This window comes from Peromyscus californicus, unplaced genomic scaffold (assembly GCF_007827085.1).
Source record: "Peromyscus californicus insignis strain IS unplaced genomic scaffold, ASM782708v3 Scaffold_21__1_contigs__length_65335640, whole genome shotgun sequence".
Taxonomy (NCBI): Eukaryota; Metazoa; Chordata; class Mammalia; order Rodentia; family Cricetidae; genus Peromyscus; species Peromyscus californicus.
The window spans coordinates 39,519,789-39,545,582 of NW_026294514.1; the positions used below are offsets into that span (position 1 = coordinate 39,519,789).

The following is a 25,794-nucleotide window of genomic DNA, read 5'->3' on the forward strand; positions in this document are numbered from 1 at the left end:
AACTTGTAATGCATTGCTCCAGGCTATGTGGCTTTCAAAGTTTCTATTGAGAAATCAAAATCAGCTATCATTCTGATGTATTTTCCTTTATATGTGACTCGCTTTTTCTCCCTCTTGCAGCTTTCAATACACTTTCTGGGTTATGGATGCTAAATGTTTTAACTATAATACACTGTGAGAATTTTTTTTTCTGCTCTTATCCATTTGATGTTCTGTGTGCTCCTTAGGTCTATATGTAAGCTTTTCCTTACTTCTAGGACCTTGTTGAATCTAGTCCATGCCAGTGACTTGGGACTCTTCTCCTTTATCTTTGCTTATAATTTGAAGGCTTTTTTTTTCATAGTGTCTCATATTTCCTCTGTGTTCCTCTCTTCCATTAAAAAAATAGTAACGCGGCTAATTCAGTCTAGATCCTCTACTTTATCTTTCAGTCTTGATTGTCTTCTTCTCTACTTCCAAGATTTTCCCCTGAATTTTCTAGTTGGGCTACTGAATCTTTAATTCAGTCTTCATTTCACCTTGAGTCCTCTTCCATGTTTCCTTTTTAAGACCTGAATTGTCCTTGTCATTTCCATCAGCCTGTGTTTGTGTTTTCTTTGGCAGCACTCAGATGTTTATTCTCTTTCTGTTCTTTCTCTTTAATCTCAATGAGCTGCTTCTTTGTGTCTTCAAATAATTTAATTCTTTGATGAAGATTATGCTTTTTTTTTTAAATTATGTGTCCTGTCATTCATCTAAGCAATTCTTATTGGTCAACATTTATACAAAACTGGTAGATTTTGGAGAGGAGCTATTGGCTAGATCTTTCATATTGTATGTATTTTTTGTGATGAGATCTGGGCATGTGGACTTCTCTTGTTACTTCTGTATCTGATATGAACAGAGCTGGTTAGAGCAGAAGAGAGGATGTGCAGGTGGGTTGAGACTAGAGGTTAAAATGGCTTCAGTAGAGTGAAGCCAGGTAGACAGAAGGGAATGGGCTGGTGTGCAGGATGTGAGTCTTGTTTCATCCAAGCCTGGAGTGTGGGGGTAGATAATTGGGTATAGAGGTTATATGTGACATGTAAGTGGCCTGTAAGTTGGGGTACATTCATGGAAGTTCCTGGCAGAAGCCTTGACATTGGTTGAGGTACAGTCAAGAGTGGCCAGACTAATCTGGGGGCATTGGATGTAGGAACTAGAGTAGATATGGTAGACTACGGAATGTGTGTGAATAGGAAGGTCAAGCAACTCATCAGGCTGGACCATGAAAAATGATGTGAAAGATCTGGTTGGGTGGAGAGATTGGATCACTTTTAACATCTTAATAAGACAACTGGATTATCAATAAACATAAAAGCAATCAGGACCAATATTGAATGAATATGGACCCAGTAAAGGGGCATAATAATTTAACTGGGTCTAAAACTTTTATTAACCATCAATATAAAACGTTTTGTTTCCTCTGTAGAATCAGAAAATTAGTTGATTTTTTTCTCCTTAGAAGATATAGTAGAATGTCCTAAAAGTCATCAAGTTTGGTAAAGTTTTGCCTTATACCCCTTTCCAGCCTTACTCTCCCTCTCTACTCTTCTCCAGGAACAAGACAAATAGTTCTCATAGATAGGAAGAAACAAGGGAGAAAGTATATAAATTTGGGACCTGGTGTTTGAGCAAATGTCATTAACATACGTCTTTCGGATATAAAAGTCCAGAAAGATTCAGTTTGGACCTCATGCGGGAGGAAAAACTTGTCTCAGAATCTTTCATAGAGAAAAAAAATGGAAACTATGCTACAATGTTGTAAGGCAGCTTTGGAATTGATCGAGATTAGATTTTTGTGTTCTCACCCCCTTGTATCTCTCTATCTCCCTTTTGTCTCTCTTTGTGTCTCTGTCTCTCTCTCCATTTCTTGGTGGCATGACTTTGAGAAAGTCACTTTATTCCTCATGTCAGGTTAAAATAATCCCACAGCATACTCACTTCACATCATCTCCTGAATTGATTAACTAAATATGAATTCCCCTCTCTAGTCCCTAGAATTAACAGACCTATAAGTCAATATCTGGTGATATACTAGTCTCAGCACATAGCTTGTGTTGAGTCCCTAATCTGGCAGTGAGTGTGTTTAGAAATGTTAATTGTGGGATCCCCTAATACTTAGTATTACGGGCAAACTAACAGTAAGCCCCCAAATCTTTTAATTAAATTGGTCGTCTATATTTTAGGGACATAAAAGACTAGATTTAATAATACAGACAGAAAAATATACTCTAAAAGTTTTTATATTTTAAACATGGGTAAATAAGTATTTTACACACATAAAATAAATATACTTAAATTTTCCCCATGAAAGTAGCTTTTACCTTTGTAAGTTTGTGCAGATGGTCTTATGGAACCTCATTGTCTACACTGAAAGAGCATATGGTTTATTTCTATATGCTTCATTGAAATAACTTAATTACATTGCTCCTGTCAAAAAATCTGGCTAAGTTCCAGATCATATAAAAAGGTGAATTAGCACTACTGAGGAATACTATATTTAATGCTAGATAAGTCATAAATCTTGAGACACATCTTAGGAGATGTGGTATATCATTCTTATGACTGCTTGTTCCTGTAACCAACTTTAATAATGCACTGGAAACAAATATGCAGTATTGAATGGAGGGAAAAACACCTATAAAACATGATTTTGTTGTTTCCAAAAATGCCTGTTACTCAGTTCTGCTTGATACCTGTCAGATTCAAGCATGAGACGTGAACTCAATGTTTTTGGCTTCCTAAAACTCATCTGTTGTGGCAAATCATAAGCCAAATGGAAGGTGACATTAAGGTTAGAATATAGAGCCAGATTCTAAGGGTTCAAGACCATGTAGACAAAACTGAGTGTAAAGTTAGACCAATAGAGGAAGGGTAGTGGACTGCGATGTGTCATGCTTACTGACGGTTTATGACCTTGAAGGTTGAGTCATTGGCTCGAAGTTCTAAATAAGGATGGAACTGGAAAAATCTTCTATTAAGAATCAAAGTGTAAGGTGACCTAAAAAAAAAATCAATGTTTTATAATTTCCATTGAAAATGATAACATTTGGAAAGCATATAAGTAGTTTTCCATAGAGATGATTTAGTAGCATCACAAGAGGAGATTTTTGCTTAAACTAAACATACTGCATTAAGGGTCTAAATGATGATGGCGCATCATGTTTCAAAAGCTAAATTAAAAATATTGCTTGCGAGAGGCCGGTCCCCAGCTCCCATCTTGCCCCAGACTTCCCTTCTGGAGCACAGCCCCACCGGGAAGGATCCCCTTCTCCAAGACCCCTGGCAGACTCTGCAATCTCCACGTCCTGCACTGCCCCCACGCCCATCCGCCGGAGCCCCCAGCCTCTTCCTGAGACTTAGAGGCCTGCTGAGAGAGAGAGAGAGAGAGAGAGAGCTCCCATCCTGCCCCAGACTTCCCCTCTGGACAAGAGCTCCCATCCTGCCACGGAGTTCCCATTTGGACAAGAGAGCTCCCATCTGGACAAGAAAGAGAGACTTCCTGAATCTGTCAGCTTTGTCTGAACCAAGTGTGCTGATAAGGCCAAGATCGAACCACAAGGAGATGGGCAGACGTCAAGGCAGAAACACATACAACAAAATGAATAGCAATACAGCATCACCAGAACCTAGCCCTCCTCCAACACCTAGACCTGAACATCAGAAATTGGAAGAAGCAGAAGAAAACAGCCTTATGAATGACATCATGAAGAAGGTAGAGGCTTGTGTAGAGGAAAAGACAAAAAAATGGGAAGAACGCTGTAAACAACTAGAGGAAAGGGCAAACAAATTAGAAGAAATCAATAAAGTCCTGGAAGAAAACAATAAAGTACTGAAAGAAAATAAAGAAAAAGCAATGAAACAAATGAAGGAAACAGTCCAAGACCTGAAAAGGGAAATAGAAAAAAATGAAGAAGACACAAACAGAGGGAATGCTGGAAGTAGAAAATCTGAGTAAACGATCGGAAACTTCAGATGCAAGTATAACCAACAGAATGTAAGAGATGGAAGAGAGGATCTCTGGCATTGAAGATACAGTAGAAGAATTAGATTCATCAATCAAAGAAAACACTAAAGCCAACAAAGTCATGAACCAAAATGTCCAAGAAATTTGGGACACCATGAAAAGACCAAACCTACAAATAATAGGGGTAGAAGAAGGAGAAGAATACCAACTCAAGGGCACAGAAAATATATTCAACAAGATCATAGAAGAAAACTTTCCCAACTTAAAGAAGGAAATGCCTATGAAGATACAAGAAGCCTTTAGAACACCAAACAGACTAGACTCCCAAAAAAGCCCCCTCACCACATAATAATTAAACAACTAAACGTACAGAATAAAGAAAGAATATTAAGAGCAGCAAAGGAAAAAGGCCAAGTGACTTATAAAGGCAAACCCATCAGAATAACACCCGATTTCTCAATGGAGACTTTGAGAGCCAGAAGGACCTGGACAGATGTAATGCAGACACTAAGAGACCATGGATGCCAGTCTAGACTAATATACCCAGCAAAACTTTCAATCATCATAGATGGAACGAACAAGACATTCCAAGACAAAGCCAGATTTAAACAATACTTATCCACAAACCCAGCCCTACAGAAAGCACTAGAAGGAAAATTCCAACCTAAGGAAGTCAGATACACCCTCAAAAACACAGGCAATAGATAAAGCCACGGCAGTAAACCCCAACGAAGAGAAGTACACACACATCACCACCAAAAAATAACAGGAATGAACAATCACTGGTCATTAATATCCCTCAAAATCAATGGACTTAATTCACCTATAAAAAGACATAGGCTTACAGAATGGATACAAAAGCAGGACCCATCTTTCTGCTGCATACAAGAAACACATCTCAAATTCAAAGATAGACACTACCTAAAAATAAAAGGCTGGGAAAAGACTTTCCAATCAAACGGTCTAAAGAAACAAGTGGGTGTAGCCATCCTGATATCCAGCAAAATAAACTTCAAACTAAAATCAATCAAAAGAGATCAAGAAGGGCATTACATACTCATCACAGGAAAGATCCACCAAGATGAAGTCTCAATTCTGAACATTTATGCCCCAAACACAAGGGCACCCACATATGTAAAAGAACCATTACTAAAGCTTAAATCACATATAAAACCCCACACGTTAATAGTGGGAGACCTCAACACCCCACTTTCTCCACTGGACAGATCTCCCAAATCGAAACTTAACAGAGAAATAAAGGACTTAACTGATGTCATGACTCAAATGGACTTAATCGATATCTACAGAACATTCCATCCTAACAAAAAAGAATATACCTTCTTCTCAGCACCCCATGGAAACTTCTCTAAAATCGACCACATACTTGGCCACAAAGCAAATCTCAACAGATACAAAACAATTGGAATAACCTCCTGTGTTCTATCAGAACACCATTGTCTAAAGTTGGATTTCAACAACAACAAAAACTACAGAAAACCTACAATCTCATGGAAACTGAATAATACTCAACTGAATCACCAATGGGTTAAGGAAGAAATAAAGAAAGAAATTAAAGACTTCCTAGAGATCAACGAAAATGAAGACACCACATATCCAAACCTATGGGACACTATGAAAGCAGTACTAAGAGGGAAATTCATAGCACTAAATGCCCGCATAAATAAGTTGGAGAAATCTCACACTAGTGATTTAATAGCACATCTGAAAGCTCTAGAACAAGAAGAAGCAAAGTCTCCCAGGAAAAATAGATGCCAGGAAATTATCAAAGTGAGAACTGAAATCAATAAAATAGAAACAAAGAGAACAATACAAAAAATTAATGAAACAAAGAGTTGGTTCTTTGATAAAATCAACAAGATAGACAAGCCCTTATCCAAACTAACCAAAAGACAGAGAGAGAGAGAGAGCATCCAAATCAACAAAATCAGAAATGAAAAGGGGGACATAACAACAGACATTGAGGAAATCCAGAGAACCATCAGGTCATACTTCAAAAACCTCTACTCCACAAAACTAGAAAACCTAAAAGAAGTGGATAACTTTCTGGATAGGTACCACATACCTAAGTTAAATCAAGACCAGATAAACTATTTAAATAGTCCAATAACCCCTAACGAAAAAGAAACAGTCTTTCAAAGTCTCCCAACAAGCCGGGCGTTGGTGGCGCACGCCTTTAATCCCAGCACTCGGGAGGCAGAGCCAGGTGGATCTCTGTGAGTTCAAGGCCAGCCTGGGCTACCAAGTGAGTTCCAGGAAAAGGCGCAAAGCTACACAGAGAAACCCTGTCTCGAAAAACCAAAAAAAAAAAAAAAAAAAAAAAAAAGTCTCCCAACCAAAAAAAACCCAGGACCACATGGTTTCAGCGCAGAATTCTACCAGATCTTCAAAGAATAGTTAATACCAATACTCTCTAAATTGTTCCACACAATAGAAACAGAAGGAACATTAACAAACTCCTTCTATGAGGCTACAATTACCCTGATTCCTAAACCAAACAAGGATACAACAAAGAAAGAGAACTACAGACCGTTCTCCCTCATGAACATTGATGCAAAAATACTCAATAAAATACTGGCAAACAGACTCCAAGAACACATCAAAACAATTATCCACCATGATCAAGTAGGCTTCATTCCAGGGATGCAAGCGTGGTTCAACATACAAAAGTCCGTCAATGTAATACACCATATAAACAAACTCAAAGAAAAAAACCACATGATCATCTCACTAGATGCAGAAAAGGCATTTGACAAAATCCAACACCCCTTCATGATAAAGGTCTTGGAGCGATCAGGAATACAGGGAACATACTTAAACATAATAAAGGCAATTTATAGCAAGCCAACAGCCAACATCAAATTAAATGGACAGAAACTCAAAGCAATTCCACTAAAATCAGGAACGAGGCAAGGCTGTCCACTCTCCCCATACTTATTCAATATAGTACTTGAAGTTCTAGCCAGAGCAATAAGACAACATAAGGAGATTAAGGGGATACAAATTGGAAAGGAAGAAGTCAAGCTTTCCCTATTTGTAGATGACATGATAGTATACTTGAGCGAGCCCAAAGATTCCACCAAGGAACTGATACAGCTTATAAACACCTTCAGCAACATAGCAGGATACAAGATCAACTCAAAAAATCAGTAGCCCTCCTATATACAATGGAAAAAGAAGCTGAGAAGGAAATCAGAGATACATCACCCTTTACAATAGCCACAAATGACATAAAATACCTTGGGGTAACACTAACCAAGCAAGTGAAGGACCTATATGACAAGAACTTTAAGTCCCTGAAAAAAGAAATTGAAGAAGATGTCAGAAAATGGAAAGATCTCCCATGCTCATGGATAGGCAGGACTAACATAGTAAAAATGACAATCTTACCAAAAGCAATCTACAGATTCAATGCAATCCCCATCAAAATACCAACACAATTCTTCACAGACCTGGAAAGAATAATACTCAACTTCATATGGAAAAACAAAAAACCCAGGATAGCCAAAAGAATCCTGTACAATAACACAACCTCTGGAGGCATCACGATCCCTGACTTCAAGCTCTACTATAGAGCTACAGTAATAAAACAGCTTGGTACTGGCATAAAAACTGACATGTGGACCAATGGAATCGAATTGAAGACCCTGACATTAATCCGCACACCTATGAACATATAATTTTTGACAAAGAAGCCAAAAGTGCACAATGGAAAAAAGAAAGCATCTTCAACAAATGGTGCTGGCATAACTGGATATCAATATATAGAAGGCTGCAAATAGATCCATATGTATCACCGTAAACAAAACTTAAGTCCAAGTGGATCAAGGAACTCAACATAAATCCAGCTACTCTGAACCTGCTAGAAGAGAAAGTAGGAAGTAGTCTTGAACGCATTGGCATAATAGATCACTTCCTAAATGTAACACCAGTAGCACAGACACTGAGAGAAACAATCAATCAATGGGACCTCTTGAAACTGAGCAGCTTTTGTAGAGCAAAGGATATGATACGGTCAACAAGGCAAAGCGACAGCCTACAGAATGGGAAAAGATCTTCACCAACCCCACATCTGACAGAGGACTGATATCCAGAATATATAAGGAACTCAAGAAATTAGACATCAAAATGCCCAACAGTCCAATTAAGAAATGGGCTATAGAACTAAACAGAGAATTCTCAACAGAGGAAACTCAAATGGCTGAAAGACATTTAAGGAACTGCTCAACATCCCTAATCATCAGGGAAATGCAAATCAAAACAACTTTGAGATACCACCTTACACCTGTCAGAATGGCTAAGATCAAAAACACTGAAGACACCTTATGCTGGAGAGGATGTGAAGCTAGGGGAACTCTCCTCCACTGCTGGTGGGAATGCAAGCTTGTACAACCACTTTGGAAATCAATATGGCGCTTTCTTAGAAAATTGGGAATCCATCTCCCCCAAGATTCAGCTATACCACTCTTGGGCATATACCCAAGGAATGCTCAACCACACCACAAGAGCACTTGTTCAACTATGTTCATATCAGCATTGTTTGTAAGAGCCAGAACCTGGAAACAACCTAGATGCCCTTCAACTGAAGAATGGATAAACAAAATGTGGTACATATACACAATGGAATACTACTCAGCAGAGAAAAACAATGACATCATGAGGTTTGCAGGCAAATCGATGGATCTAGAAAAAATCATCCTGAGTGAGGTAACCCAGACTCAGAAAGACAAACATGGTATGTACTCACTCATAGGAGGATACTAGATGTGGATCAAGGTTGACTGGACTGCTACTCACATCATCAGGGAGGCTACCTGGAAAACAGGACCCCAAGAAAGACACGGGGATCGCCCAATGACGGAGAAATGGAAGAGATCTACATGAACAGCCTCGACATGAGTGGGGGTAATGAAGGGCGAGGGTCGAGGGAAAGAGAGCTTGGGGGAGCGGAAGATCCCAGCTGGATCAACAACAAAGAGAGAGAACGAGGAATAGGAGACCATGGTAAATGAAGACCACATGAGAATAGGAAGAAGCAAAGTGCTAGAGAGGCCCACAGAAATCCACAAAGATACCCCCACAACAGACTGCTGGCAATGGTCGAGATACAGCCCAAACTGACCTACTCTGGTGATGGGATGGCCAAACACCCTAATTGTCGTGCTAGAAACCCCATCCAACTACTGAGGGATCTGTATGCAGAGATCCAAGACTAGGCCCTGGGTGGATCTCTGGGAGTCCAATTAGCAAGAAAGAGGAGGGTTTATATGAGCGAGAATTGTTGAGACCAAGCACAGGGACAAATAGCCAAATGAATGGAAACACATGAACTATGAACCAATGGCTGAGGGGTCAGCAACTGGATCAGGCCCTCTGAATGGGTGAGACAGTTGATTGGCCTGATCTGTTTGGGAGGCATCCATGCAGTGGGACCGGGTCCTGTGCTCATTGCATGAGTTGGCTGTTTGAAACCTGGGACCTATGCAGGATCGCTTGGCTCGGCCTGGGAGGAGGGGACTGGACCTACCTGGACTGAGTCTACCAGGTTGATCTCAGTCCGTGGGGGAGGCTTTGCCCTGGAGGTGGGAATGGGGGGTGGGCTGGGGGGAAGGTGAAGGGAGCCGGAGGGGGGGAGAACAAGCGAATCCGTGGCTGATATGTAGAACTGAATTGTATTGCAAAATAAAAATAAAAAATTTAAAAAAAAAAACATTGCTTGCTTTTAGTTTCACTAGGCTAGCAACAACTTCTAGGCAATGGTGACACACATGTAATGTGAGACTAGCTTGAGCTACATGAGACCCTATTGCAGTAGAACCAAGTAGATTGACCACATCAGCAATCACAGTAAAGGCAGCTGAACATGCGTTAAAGAATAATTATAATAATGATAATAGTAATATTCACTGTGCCTAACCTGAATTTGTTAATTCTGTGGCATGCGCTATAGACTGTCACATTTCCTATTCATGATAATTGGGATAAATAGTCTACTGTTCTTGTTTCAAAGACAAGGTGATGTTAGATACTCTCCTCAGTAAATCAAGATGCTAGAAGTCACAGGAATAATGATAAAATTTAAACTATAATAACCTTCAGACATGTTTTTATCAGATTTAAAACTCACAGATCTACCCTGGAGAACTCTAGTAATGTGGTCCAACTGAGACTGGCTATGTGAGCAAGGAAAATACAACATAATACAGTTTTCAGATGAGAATCTTGTCCTCATAGAGAAAATTGCACAAGATCAAGATCAATCAGCCTAAAAACATCATTTCAAACATGTGTACATTGGCTTAGTAAAATAATGCCTATTTATTGATAACTCATTGAGTAACAGATCTAGTATTAGACCTCTATTTATAAATTAGTTTATTAATTTTCAAAACTACCCCAGAAGTCATGCCCAAAAGGTACCGGGGTCAGAATTCAAACTATAATCTTTGATCGGTCTCTAGAATATTTCTCCGACACTGTGTTGTGAACAGTGACATTTACACACCTTCAACCTCCCAGATCCCATTTTCTAGGTCATTCTTACTAATAAACTTTAGAGAAGTAAGTTCCTTACTATCATCCAAAAAAAATATGAAAAGTTGCTGGACACTGTAGATGAATGTGGACCTCAGGAGATTGTCCCCAATAAACTTTAGGGAAGTAAGTTCCTTACTATCATCCAAAAAAAATATGAAAAGTTGCTGGACACTGTAGATGAATGTGGACCTCAGGAGATTGTCCCCATCTACAAAGTCAGTTGATTTTTGTTTTATGTCTCAGACGCACTGATTTAGATCTCAAGTCTCAGATGAGAGGTGAATAACCTGTGTACTTGAGAAGAGAACCCTTTGGATAGTTTCCATGTCCCAACACCTGTCTACATTGTTTCATGCTATGAGCCATCAATTTTTTTTTTTCATCCCTGGGCTTCTGTTCCCAGGAAGCCACAGTGTGTCTAGAAGATGCAGAGCCATCTTTATTCATCTTTACCTTCTCCCCCAGGAATCCTGCAGGAAAGACTCCTGCTCTACCATCTGGTTCCACCTCGGTCTTTTCCAAGCCCCAACTCTCTGATAGTTAACCTGATAGGCGTATCTGGCAATTTTATGTATTATAACAGAATATGTCAAACCTGAAGGAAGAAACTTTAGAATAAATTACAGATACTAGCAATACAAGGAGGGAAACCCAGGTATAAAAGAATTTGCATATAGCTAATTAAAACACACACATTTTCATCATAGCCAATTTTAAAGAAATTGCTTTCCCATTTTACAGCAATTGACTTTACAGAGGTAACACCAACACAGAATGCGGCAACTATGGGTTTTATTAAACTATACATTTTTACAAGGAAGACTGCTTGGCAGGAAACTACTTACATTAAATGTTAACTCCATTACTTTATGTATGCTCTATTTATGTATGCACGACAACACCTTCAAACAGATCAACTTTTGCTTGACTACTGATAAAGATATCAATCAAGGCATCAATAATTTTTTTTAAGATGGACCTTTCCAATCAATAAAAAAAAATTGAACTCCTTCAGAATATATCACCATGTCATGAAATAGCAAAGGTATTTTTATGCTCTTACCAGTTTTGGTGAGACTAATGAATTCCCCTCTAGAAGAACTCTGTTAATTTGGGGTTATATCTGAGCAAACTGGATGTGTGCTGGTCTTCTGAAGAAAGTGTCCCAGGAAAAGGTATGCGTTGTCCTCACTAGAAGTGGCCCAATTGTACACTCACACTTTTCTGAAACAGAGGAGGTGGTAAAGAAAAATAAGAATTGGGATCTGTTCACAGAGCTCCACAGCTATTTTTTTAACATTACCTGTACTCATTTTTCCACATAGTGGTTGGAGCTTAACTTCTTTATTTTTTGCACATCTTACAGTTTTTATTTTTGTAATTTTTGAAATTATAATATGATTACATCATTTATATCTTCCATTTCCTCACTCCAAACCTTCCCTATGCTCTTCCTTGTTCTCTCATGACCTCTCTTTTCATTAACTGTTAGCAGATGCACATATACATTTCTGTATACATCCCTAAATATGATTTGCTCTTTCTGTATGTTATCCATAAATAATCCAACTGCAGAGTTGTAGAGCCCAGTCCTAATGGATACATCTACAAAACAACGCCTGTATCTTATCTTTTAACAAATAGGGTGGTGAAGCCAACAATGCTGTGTATTTTACGTGTTAATTAAAAATAAAGTATCAATAATTCCAAGATTCTCAATAAATTCATTACGCCTCAGATACTAGTGAACTCTAATTATACTTGTTGTTCCCTTCTATACTCAACCTACATGCAGTTTCTATATTAGACGAAGAGTTTAAAAATAACTATTGTAATAGAGTCATTATGACAGAATCATGTCATAATGAAGTGAAACTTCCAGTATCACTTCTCTTGAACATTGTGCCATGATTATGTAAAAGAAGGGTCGCTTGTGCCACAACATCATGAAACTAGATACTCTATGGCTTACGAGTAACCAAAAATTGGGTATCGTGTACAACACGGATTATCTGGCCAAAGGAATCATTCACACTCATGAAGAAATGATCAAGATCACATGACATTTCATTATGCTATTCAGAACAGGGTATAATTTAAACTTATGAAATATTAATTTCTGGAATTTTCTATTTAATATTTTAGTCTTTGAGCAGCCATGAGTAACTGAAACTGAATAAAAAGTACAAGTATGAATAAGAGGAGGATACTGCGTATGGTAATAAAGAGTGGGGTCTTCCGGTCGTTGGGTCAGGGTTCCTATCATGTTGTGACAGTAAAGCCACATACATGACCTCGCTGGGAAAACTGCATATTCTGTGCAGATACTTGTGAAACAACAGAATTAAGCTGCCCCAAGTCAAGCTCTTTATAGTATTCAATGAATTCTTACTATAACTGTCTGTAACTCAGACGCTCCCTCCTCCCTTCTTTCTTCCTTTCTTTCTCTGTCTCTCTTTCTCTTCTCTTCTCTGTCTCTCTCTGTCCCTCTGTGTCTCTGTCCCATCCCTCTGTCTCTCTCTGCCTTTCTGTCCCTCTGTCTCTGTACATCTCTCTCTTACTGTCTGTCTCTCTATCCTTCTGTGTCTCTGTGTTTCTCTCTGTTGTTCTGTCCCTCTGTCTTTCTGTCCCTCTGTGTCTCTGTTCCCTCCTCTGTCCCTCTATCTCTGTATGTCTCTCTCTCTCACACACTGTCTGCCTCTCTGTCCTTCTGTGTCTCTGTCCCTCTGTCTCTGTCTCTCTTTGTTGTTCTGTTCCTCTGTCTTGCTGTCCCTTTGTCTCTATCTCTGTTTTTCTGTCCCTCTGTTTGTTTCTCTGTCTCTGTTTCTCTGTCTCTGTCTCTGTGTGTGTGTGTGTGTGTGTGTGTGTGTGTGTGTGTGTGTGTGTGTGTGTGTCCTGTTGTTGCTTAAAACCTATGAAGGAAGAAAGAGGTGCTGCTATTTACTGATCATATAATACAAAGCCTTTGGTTGGTGATTTGTAGAAGTCTACTCAGTACTTATAAGAGAGGAGATATTTTTATTTCTCTTTTACAAACAAAACTACAATCAGCAAATTTAGAATGTGACAAAGTCAGATGACAAGAAAACAACAGATCTGGGACTTCAACCATGCCTGTAGGTTCAGGCTATTTCTGGCCTCTCTCCTTGTTTTATTCCTACATACTCCCTACTTGTAAAATTGCTTCTTGTTTGCTTGGTTGGTTGGGTTTTGTTGTTGTTGGTTTTGGTTTTTTTTTTGTTTTTTGTTGTTGTTCTTTGGTTTAGTTCAGCTTAGTTTTGTTTAGAGACAGGTTTTGCTAAGTAACACTTGCTGGCCTTGAACTTGGAATTGTCCAGCCTCCCTCCAGAGCTGGGATTACAGGCATGTTCCACAATGCCTGGCTATGGAGTCTTCCATACTTGAGAGAAATACACTATTTTTTTTTAAAAAAAGTGAATTGATTTCCATGAAAAAAATTCCTTGCTTGAATCAAATATATTACATTATTTATGTAAATAAATTAAATATTTTCTAGGGTGAATCAAATGTCTAAAGTAGAAAATTGAATTTCCAGCTAAATTAGGAAAGAATGCATACAGGAGGAAACAGCAAAGACAAGAATAGAAAACAAAAGTAAATCAGAAAAATAGAACTCAAAAATCAACACCCTGGTTGCTTACAAAAAGCAAGTTTAACAAAATAAGCAAAACATTAAACTGAACAGAAAAAAAATAAGAAGGCAAAACTATAAAAAAATGAGAAATTACATAGGAACTATACTGAAAAATGAAATGAAATAAAATAAAATTATGAGAAACTGTAAACAAACATGCACACATGTTTGAAAACCTAGGTAAAATGAACAGTTTTCAAGAGAAATGCAGACAGATTGAATTGGTAAGCAAGAGACAGAGCTATTTGTACCTATGGGTAACATGAACCAGAAAATAATATGACCCCAAATATTAAAATAATCAGTACAATAACACATAAAATTAAATTCAGAAATTCACAGCTATTATGCACCTTGCATTACAAATTAGTCACAGTTAAGAATCTGAGAAAGAATGGAGCTAAGCTAATTAATTTTCATAAACATTCCCGAGACCACATATGTTTAATGAATGATAAGGAAATCTGTACATACATGTGGTACTCTAGCTAAAGATTTACTTTTCATAGTGGTATGAAATTGTAAGTGTGAAGGTTCTTTATGGAACATTTGAGGGCTGTGCAATTGATTAAATATTTGGATGAAAAAGCAGAGAAGTTTCCCCATCTGAACAAAGCAGTTATGAGAAGAGATCAAACACTTTGATGTAGCACATACTACTTTGAGAATGCTCCAGGAAAACACTTCACAATGCAGGCAAGACAGGAATAAATGCAAAATACTTTACAATGTAGCGATTGGCAAAGAATTCTAAATTGAACACCAGTAGCACAATAAATAATAATAAAAATTATCAAATGGGATTGCACAGGAAACTGGGAGAGACCACCTATAGAATGGGAGAAATTTTGTGACCACCACACATTTGATAGAGGATTAATTGATCTGCTTAAGGGGCTCCCTGGCAGTGGATCAGGACCCACCCCTAGGGCATGAGCAGTCTTTTTGGAGCCCACTGCCTATGGTGGGACAACTTACACAGCCTTGGTGCAGGGGGAGGTGATTGGACCTGCCTCAACTGAGTGTAACAGGCCCTGCTGACTCTCCACAGGAGGCCTTGCCTTGAAGGAGGTGGGAATTGGGGGTGGGATGGGGGGAAAACTAGGGGGTGAGAGGAGGGAGGGGAGGGGATCTACGGTTGGTATGTAAAATGAATAGAAAATTTCTTAATAATAAAAAATATATTTTAAAAAAGAAAGGGGAAAGAAGAGAAAATCGGGAACTTGCAGTTTCTCTTCACAAGCTAATTAAACCCTAAACACACACACACACACACACACACACACACACACATATAAAACCTCCAAAACTCAAGTACCCAACCCCCCCCAAACACACAAACAAAAAGTGGGCAAATCCACTGGATAGTTCTCAAAAGACATACATGTGACCAGTAAGTGTATAAAAAATGTTCGACACATTTAACCACCTTGGAAATTCAGGTCAAAATTACAGTGATATTCTACCTCATCCTGTCAGAATGGCTATGATCAAGAAAACAAAGAATAAATGCTGGTCAGTATATGGGGACAAGAAGCTTTATGCGTTGTCATAGGAATGTAAGTTAATACAGCCACTGTAAACATCAGTATGGAGTTTCCTCCAAAATAAAAAATAAATAAATAAAATAAAAGAATTCAAAAAGCTACTGTATGTTACAGCTACTCCACTGCTGGGCATACAGTTAGAGGAACCTCAGTTGCCATTCCTCAGAGATACAAACATCCCAATGTTTGGCACTGTTCATAATCATGAGGTTATAGAATCAACTGCAATGTCCATTAGTGAACGAAACTCTGAGATCTATCTATCTATCTATCTATCTATCTATCTATCTATCTATCTACCCTCTCCCTCCCTCCCTCCCTAACGGAGTCTTATTTAGTCATAAAGATGAAGAAGTTCTGTCATTTGGAAAAAATAGATGGATCTGGTTAGCATCAAATTAATCAAATAAGCCAGACTTAGAATGACAATTATGCTTTTGTAAATCAATAACCATATATATGAAAGTCAATGTTAATATTTGGGAAGAGCTAGGCAACCATCAGGAGAGGGGAGAGTTGACAAGAGAGAAATTAATGAGGGAAGAATGTGAGCAAAGAAATGACACATATGAAAATGTCATAATACAACATAATTTTGTACAATAACTATAGTCTAGTGATATTCTTAAAGCAGTGACATGTAATAAAAGGGAACTTTTTAGGAAGGAGGCATCAGTAAGACACTTCTGTGCATCTTTATGTGAGCAGAAAGACATGAACTAGGTACAATTGTGTGCTTTTCTGTGTGTGTCAATGATGACACACTTCTTCTCCAAGTCAGTGACAACAGAGCAATGAGCACATTTGCTATCCAGACCTTGTTTTCCAATGATTTGCCCTCAGTAATAATAATCCAGGATCTCAGAGGAAATAGTTGATTTGGGGAATGAAATGGAGATGAACAAGAATAGAAAAAACAAGATGAGAGAATATAAGATCTTGTGGTGCTAAGTGAACAGAAACTCAAGGGTCAATAGCATGTCATAGGGACACAGGACCCAACCTGAGACTGTTTATAACAGCTCAATCCAGAGCAGTGTGAGCAGAACAAAATAAATACCTGACAGTTGTTCTACAGATAAGTGATCAACTGAATAAGTGAGAATGAACTAACTCATTCTCACAGTAGAATTCACATGAAAAGGCAGAGAAAGAATAATGGGAAAAGAAAATAACGTTGGCAGAAACACTATCAACTGTTTTGAAGGCAAGAATCATTCCTTGGTGTTAAAAGTAGTGAGAGAAAATAGGATACTGGATAGTCCCAGGCAGCCTTCCCACAAGACACTTAGTAGCTAATAGAGAAAAAAACGTGTAAATTGACAGTGAAGAAATGACATAAACCACAGCAACCAAGTGAGCAAATTTCACTTCACAGGGCATCAGACAAATTCAATGTCCTGTAAGAAGTCACACCTTGGCTTCCGTGATACTCAGACAAGGAACGAAGAGTCAGAAAGGAAAAACTTTACAAAGTAATTGAGGGACAGTCTCCAAAGCAACTAGCAGACATGCTTACAAAGAGAGCATCAAGGTTAAGAAGGAAAAAGTCTGGGGGCCAGACTCTAAGTCAAAGGAGGATGGAGCCATGGGAATGAATGAAAAACATGAGCTGGCCAAGAAATACAACAAGTGCATCATGGTTGCAACATTTGAAGCAGATTATAAATAACATCAATATCCATGATTTTATATCTTAGTTATGTAAGGTGTTGACATTTGGAGAAGGTGCTAAGTTTGTGGAAATTGTGTCATTTTAAAAGTTACTTTATAGATCTTAAAAATAAAGGCAATCACATTTCTAATGCCGAATTACAAAATGTCAGAACTTCCTGAGGATATCTAATCCAGTTTCCAACCAGTTAGTTGGATGCCTCTTAAATTAGAATCATTCTTAATTTTTTATGTAGAGTCCCACTTTTCTACATATCATCCTGAGTCCCCTTGGAGGCTTCAGTCTACTGGGGAAAATGACTGAATCTATCACTGACAAATGAATGTGGGTTCTAGTACCGCTTCCAACCAACAGAATCTAGGATGTGACTCTCTTTCTCGTCCAAAGGACCTGTACGACAGCATCTTAACATGGACAGATACCAACACAGGTATTCTTTTTTTTTTTTTGGTTTTTCGAGACAGGGTTTCTCTGTGTAGCTTTGCGCCTTTTCCTGGAACTCACTTGGTAGCCCAGGCTGGCCTCGAACTCACAGAGATCTGCCTGGCTCTGCCTCCCGAGTGCTGGGATTAAAGGCGTGCGCCACCACCGCCCGCCTTATTCTTTAATTCTGAAAGGTAATAACACATCTAGGGCAAAAAGGGAACAAAAAAAATCTTCATTAATTTTCATGGGAATTAATATAAATAAATTACAATTTGATTGTTGAAATGTGTTCCAGTTGGCTAAAATGTTTACTTATTCCTTTTCACCATCTGCCAGGCAAATGAGTTATTACTGTGCACACACAGAGTCATTTAAACCATAGATCACAGAACCAAATGAAGGTGCCATGGTATAACCATTTGAACAACCACATTTCCCTCAAACTTTCAACAGCATTTGGTGATACACATGTACTTTTGCAGAGAATTCTCTTCTGAACTATAGTCTACCCATGCAATACATCAAGTTTTTAGTTCCACTGACTTTCACTGCTGTCATTACAAATTCTTCAAATTATAGGTTTGATCTAATTCCTGCATCATTAGAATACAGGGAGTTGCATGCCATTATTTTACTAGTTAACATTCTTCAGGAGACATTGGAATGAATGTAGGCCACTCTGTAGAAATATTGACGACTGAAATCACAGCCTTCACACGCAATGACGGCAGCACAATCAAATCTGCTCCATTATTTTAGACATTTAGCAAGAATTCTGAAGTTATTGCAAGCAATCTGTAAAGCAAAGAGCGGAAAGAGTGTATCGGCTCATCATGGGAGGAAAGCTCTAACGTCTCAGGCATTCACCAGTTCAGGCTTTATGATTCTCTGGCGGTGATGTAATCACCAGGGAGGAATATTAGCAAGAATTACATAAACCTCCCTTCACCAATTGTCAGCTTGTATACTGTAGATTAAGTACTGCCACAGGCTTCTAGTGGTTGGCAACTCAAGCTGTGGAAAATGTCACAGGGCCTTGCTAGTCACTAGCTGTGCTCCATAGAGCGGAAAATTAAGCCTGGCATATTTGGGGGAGGAGTCTTCTGGTCTGTAAGAATTTATAAAAATAGCCATATGGATAGAACCCAGGGTCACATTTGTTAAGTTCTTAATAGTTTTGCCATAAATAATTTCGTTACACATGCTAAAATCTTAGCTCATTCTGTCTCAAAGCCTAGCTAATGTTTACTTGCAAGAATACATTTCCTCTTCTAATTAAGAGGATATATAAAGAGCACAATAAAATATTTTTATATCTATGGCACATCAAAATATACTAGATAAAATCAGCATCCACCACAGCATTTTGCCTTCAATTGCTCAATTACTCTGCTTCCTCTTGAATAAGTATTAAGTCTGAACAGATAATCATTTGTCAAAGTATTAGAGTTCCATCATGAATAAATTAGATTCGTTGCACGATGGCAATGCTACAAACGGAATCATTAATCTAAGTAACACTAGGCTGAAGTTTATTGTTTATTTTATGTGTTTAGTTTGAATTATGTTTAGCTTTCAAATGAATATTTTCTGTAGTAACACATTCACTTAGGCATTTTTGAAACATTTAGATGCATTTTTTTTTTTTCTGTTACAGCAACATACAGTTTTGTCAGATGGGCTAGACCTTATCTGTGAATGTGGAATAAAAACTGTGGTATTGAAATGTTCAACAAAAGGAGACCATTAGAGAAAAATGCCATATTGTTGTTCCTAGAAAAGTTCACGCAGCTCAGGGAACAGCATCAAGCTATTTACTTGAGTCAGGGATTTCATCAAAATAAGGTTACATCTTCCTCTCCCAATCCAGTTTTCTTAGTTTACTTTGGCTTTTGTTGGGTGGACCGTACAGTCAAGAGTAGAATGAGGGATCTAGAGTCTCTCAGGGTAGGCTAGGTGTTAGGCAAACAGAGAGAAAGCAGGTTCTCAAAAGGGGGAGCTCAAAACATTCACAAGCTAACAGTTCTTCGAACCCCTCAACTGTCAGCCACTGCTCCACTGTGAAGAAAGGAGAGGGGCAGCTTGGGGCTTGCAAAGCTTAGGTCAAAGATGAACCCATAATGGCTTCGAACTGGCTGCAAGACCAGAGTAAACTGACAGTATCAACACAATGCTTTCTGGGACTCAAAGGAAAAGGCTAAAATCCATAGCAATAGAGACTGATTGCTGTTGCTCTTTTAAGGTCCAGAGCTAACACAGACTAAAAGGCAAATGTCATGTTAATAAATCCAGTCAGTTACCTCTCCAATACTAATGAGCTTTTGGCCACACAGAATACCCTGAATACAAAGTTAAAACTTAGAGTAATAGACTCTGATTATTAATTTTTCCTTGTTTAGCCCAAGCAAGCAGAGAACCGTTGTAACTCCAGAGGCTCACAGTATTCTGGGTAGAACACAGTTGTTGTTTTTTTTTTAAATGTTCAACTCAATAAAAGGCTCAATGGACAAAGCCTTGAGGCAAATGGTTCTCTCTCCTAGCTTTTCCCTTTGTCCTTTCTTGCAAGGCATGGTACCGCTGCTCTAAACTCTGCTTTCATTAAAACTTTCCTTAACCTTTACACTGTTTTCCATTTATCCCTTTGTCTAGGAAGATGCTCCAGGGATGGGATTTCTAAACTGAGGTCGAGTCCTTAATCCAAAGATGGAGGTGATTTCCTGGTTCCCAAGTGGCAATTCTATCGCCAATGTAGAAAGGTCCATTTTATTATCCATGCAAAGAATTCCTGACCTCAGAGAAAACTCATACATCCTCCTTCCCTTACCACCTTACCCTCCATGCTATTGCAAACTCAACCCTGATTCTCCTCACCAGGTCCTGAAGAGGCCACCTCTGCTTCCCTGAAGTCCTATTGATCAAGCTCATAGCATTTGCTTAATACCTGCTTTGTGAATGTCACTGTCTTGTTTGCAGCACAGAATGTCCCATGGTCCTTGCTTATTTGTTTTATCAAGTAGCCTCCAGTATATGACATTTACTTCTCTTACTCATCTATCTGTTCCCGACATCTTGTCTTTTCCATAAGCTGCTGCATTTAAATTAAGAAAAGCTAGCATCCTATTACCCCAAGTGCTATCAAACACAGCCTTGTCCTCACTGTTCCCTGAGGTGCTTAAAACACACACACACAACCAGTGTTCCATAGGAAATGCTTGGGCTTTATTCCCATCTTACTTACTGCTTTTCTGCCAATGGTTTTTCTGTTTGTGACCCTCCATGATTTTTGTACACAAGGGCATAGGTAGCTTATGAGATCCTGAACATTGTACAATAAAGCACTAACACCCTATGTGGGTATGGTGGGCATGCACCCAGATTATCAGTGCTCCTCACGTTTTTTCAAAAAGTTTTCTGGACAGAACTGCATATCAGATTACACAACCATGTCAGTCACCTCATGCGACACAGCAATCCCTGGAGCAAACATTCTTGCTGTCTGCAATGCCTTTGCTTTGACTGACTGGCCATAGATTGGGAGCTGAAAGAACTCAAGTTGTATATCACCACCCACTGAACATGTAGCTGCTTACATCACACTGTACTCTGTCTTATTCTTCATTTCTCCATAGGTCCCAAGAGAGACACTGGCTCTTGATAAAGGCTTCCCACTGATGAGGGTCAGCCAGCCAGCCACAGCTCCTTAAGGACCATTCTGCCCAAGTTGACCTGTACAAAACTGCAGTCAGCTCTAAGACTAAGCCCTGTAGTAAGCAAAACAACAGTAGTGAATGCACCTCCTGGCTCCCAAGATTTGGTGACTCCACGTGGCTGGCAGCTTTTTTTTTTTTTTGGTTTTCTCCAGTATAAGTTAAGTTCTGTTTCCTTGTATGAAACCCTCTGTGGCCTTTTGTATTTTGGCTACTTTTTTCTCTTATAAACAAATTTGGCTTACAGAAACAAAATGCTTTTGGACAAAGAATTCTTATTGTAGAAATATGGAACTCCTGAAAGAGTACAAGGAATATTACATGGTGTGTGTGTGTGTGTGTGTGTGTGTGTGTGTGTGTGTGTGTGTGTGTACCACTTTGATACAGTAACAGCTTAGATGTTTCCCAAGGGCATTATGGTGAGCCAGTGGTCAGATTGCAAAGACAACACAGTATATCTGCAACTCCTGAATCTAAAATTGTGCATGGCTGGGCATTGTCACTCATGCCTGCTGTGGGGTGGTCTGTATGTCAAATGCTCTGATTGGTCAATAAATAAAACACTGATTGGCCAGTGGCTAGGCAGGAAGTTTAGGCCAGAGTAACAGAGAGGAGAAAAGAAAGAACAGGAAGACAGAAGAAGACACTACCAGCCGCCGCCATGACAAGCAGCATGTGAAGATGCCGGTAAACCAAGAGCCACGTGGCAAGGTATAGATTTATGGAAATGGATTAATTTAAGATATAAGAACAGTTAGCAAGAAGCCTGCCACGGCCATACAGTTTGTAAGCAATATAAGTCTCTGTGTTTACTTGGTTGGGTCTGCGCGGCTGTGGGACTGGCGGGTGAGAGAGATTTGTCCTGACTGCGGGCCAGGAAGGAAAACTCTAGCTATACATGCCTTTATCCCTGTACCCAGCAGGTAGAGGCAGGCAGATTCCCATGTGTTTGAGACTAGCCTAGACTACAGTGAGACCTTGTCAAAAACTATAGAGGTAGAGAACACATTAGAAGTTGCCAGATCTTAGGGATGGAAGGTATATGGTTTTAAAAAGACAGCACAGAGAACCGTATAATTATGGAAAAAGTTGGGATCTTAATTGTATAGGTCGTCACACAAATCTACACTTGTGGGTAAGCAGAAAACACACACAAGCATATGAGCATCTGGGTTTCATCGCAACCCCTGTGAATACCAAGGCCCGCTTCCTGTTTGACATTTTACTAATGAATTACATAAGAACTCCATATACATTGTATATATGCATATATTTGCAACTTCCTATGAATCTATAATTTCAAAGAAAAAGGGTACAAAATTAAGTTATCTTTCCTTGATTCCCCAAGCTTACCTAGCTTCTATACGCTGCTTTTCATACACAGTTTTCACAGCAGTCCCCAAAGTACTACATGCTGCCTCCCAACCATGCTGGTGATCCTGCCTAAAGTCTGCTGCAATCACCTTCTGACCCATCCATTGATTCTAAGGTGACTACATCCACATTCTTAAGTTCAGGGTCCAGCAGCCAGGCCCACATTTGACAGAAGTAGTCATACTCCAGTTTGTGGGGCTCTTTTCACTTAATGGACCTTCGTGGGTGTTTCTAATTTCTATTATGAGGCCCTTCTCTGTTTCATTTTGAGGTTCTTAATTTGTCAATCATTTTCCTAAGGTTAAATACTATGCCCTCAAACTTCCAAACATGTGTCTCTAGTTCAAATAGTTATTTCTAATTTTAGAATTTTAATTAATATGTATCCAGCTGTATTCTATGATAAACACCATGATAAACAACAATAACAACTTAGGGCAGAAAAGGGCTTATTTCATTTTACACTTCCAGGTGACAGTCCAACATGAAGGGAAACTAGGGTACTAATTGTCTTGCTTGCTCTCTGGCTCATTCTTAACTGATTTCTTATACAGCTGCACAGAGGTGACAGCATCCACAGTGCACTGGACTCATTCACAATAATCAGTCATCAAGACAATCCTTTACAGACACGACCACATACCAATCTGATCTTGGAAATGCCTCCACCAAGACTTCCTCCTCAAGTAACTCCAGGTTGTATCAAGTTGACGGCTGAAGATAACTAGGACCAACAGTCTCTATGTAGCTGATTAAATTACATCTTTTATTTAATATGTCCCAACTGAAATCCTGACAGCACACAAAACATGTATTTTCCAGGAATTTTATCTATGTCAACATTAAAATACCTTTGTATGTCTAATAAAACAAGTCAAAATATTATTATTTTCTCCTATCACGTTCAATCTACTCTGTTGCTTCTTTCAAAAATAATCCTGAATATCCCACTACTTTGATTTTCATCAACCCATTTTTGTCCACTAATATTTTTAGTCTGAGTTCTTAAAACGGGTTTTAATGCCTGTCCTCTGTCCTCACTGTTGTGTGGAAGATCAGCACTCAAATGTCCCTTATAAGTGACAGGTTACAGTATCATGTGACACATTTCCTCCCGAACAGACTTGTCTTCCTCTTTTGTTACTTTTAATATTTCACCCATTAGTACGAACCTGTTTGGTGTACTCTAATCTCCCTGGTCTTTCTAGAACATGCCACAGACCTCTGTGTCCCTTATCTTCCAACATGAAGATATGAAGGGACAGCTTTCCTGTCTTGTTGTCCAGGTGCTCGAGTGACACCACGGTAGATGTGACATTATCACTCCATGCGCTGTATCGCAATTTCCTCTGAACTGAAGTGTGTGACTGGGCAGAAAGAGAAGGGAAGCTCAAGGGACTTGGGAAATAAACCCCACAAGTCCAGGAAAGCAGGAACTTACAAGATTCACACACACACACACAAATGCACGCATGCATGAACACACACAAATGCCCATGTGCATGAACACATACATGCTCACACAAACACACACACACACACACACACACACACACACACACACACACAGTACTCACAAACATACTCACATGAATACAAATATCCCCACACACACCACACACTCACAAATACTCACACACACAGTACTCACAGACATACTCACATGAATACACACACTCACACACAAACACCACACACGTACAAATACACATATACATATACCACACACACATACCCATACCACACACATACATACACACATATACACATATCACACACACACATACTCACACACATTCTCTCTCTCTTTCAGACACACACACATACACACACACACACACACACACACACACACACACACACACACACAAAGCCATACTCACTCACTCACTCACTCACTCACGTGTTCCATAAGAAATTAAGTTATCAATTTCAAGGAAGAAGAGACTTTGGAGAGGAGGTCTCAGACCGGTTACTGTCTAGTTCTGCAGTGAGATCCAGGGGTGCAGCTCACCCCTGCTGGGGTGACCTTTTCCTGCTACTGCTGCCTTTGTGTCACCCACGCACCCTAAGGAACCACTTAGCAATACTTCTCTAAGTCTCCACAAAAAAAAAACCAAAAACACCAAGTAGAGCTTCGGTGGACTTGTTAGTTCATCTGTTGGTCCCTATCTGAGATGAGCAGACATTTCTTCACATCTCCTATGGAAGTCTCACACAATTCCTTACCATTCTCCATGGGACTCAAAAACCACAGCTGTATTGATAGGTAGGTAGGTAGGTAGGTAGGTAGGTAGGCAGGCAGGTAGACAGACAGACAGACAGACAGACAGAAATAGATTATGAGATATGTTATGATATGATATGATATGATATGATATGATAGAGCTACCAAAAAGTAGGTAGGTGGATACTAAATGGGCATTAAGATAGACAAAGAATCAGTAGGTAGATATATGATAGACAGGTCTAGATATGATCTGAACATTTCTCAATGTGTAACTCATGAGTGAAGGCTTGGTCCCCATTGTGACACTGCTGTATGTGGCAGAGCTTTGGAATTAAGTTGTAGGTATTTGAGTACTGAGAGGATGCTGTTGAGAAGTGGTTCATAAGAGAAGGCAAATGAAACCTCTATTTCTCCCTCTCAGCCCTGTCTCTGCTCCTGATTCCAGATGTAGTTACTCAGTCATTGATTCTTCCTGCCTAATATAATACACTCTAAGTCCATCCACTTTCTTGCAAAATTTTAACTTCATTTTATATTTTAGAAATGGGTGGTGTACTTTTATATGTATGCCCATTTTTCATTATCCATTTGTTTGTTGATAGACAACTAGGTTGATTCCAATGCTTTGCTATGGTGA

General features: G+C 39.1%; 1 protein-coding gene across 11 annotated transcripts in view; it reads right to left on the reverse strand.

The window, feature by feature from the left end:
- Positions 1-25,794, reverse strand: part of Dlgap1 (DLG associated protein 1) — an 823,903-nt gene that overhangs the window by 697,729 nt on the left and 100,380 nt on the right. For all 11 annotated transcript variants that reach the window (XM_052750118.1, XM_052750116.1, XM_052750115.1 and 8 more), the window contains exon 2: positions 11,607-11,767. The gene's annotated coding sequence lies outside the window, so the exon portion shown is untranslated. The remainder of the gene's footprint in view (positions 1-11,606; positions 11,768-25,794) is intronic.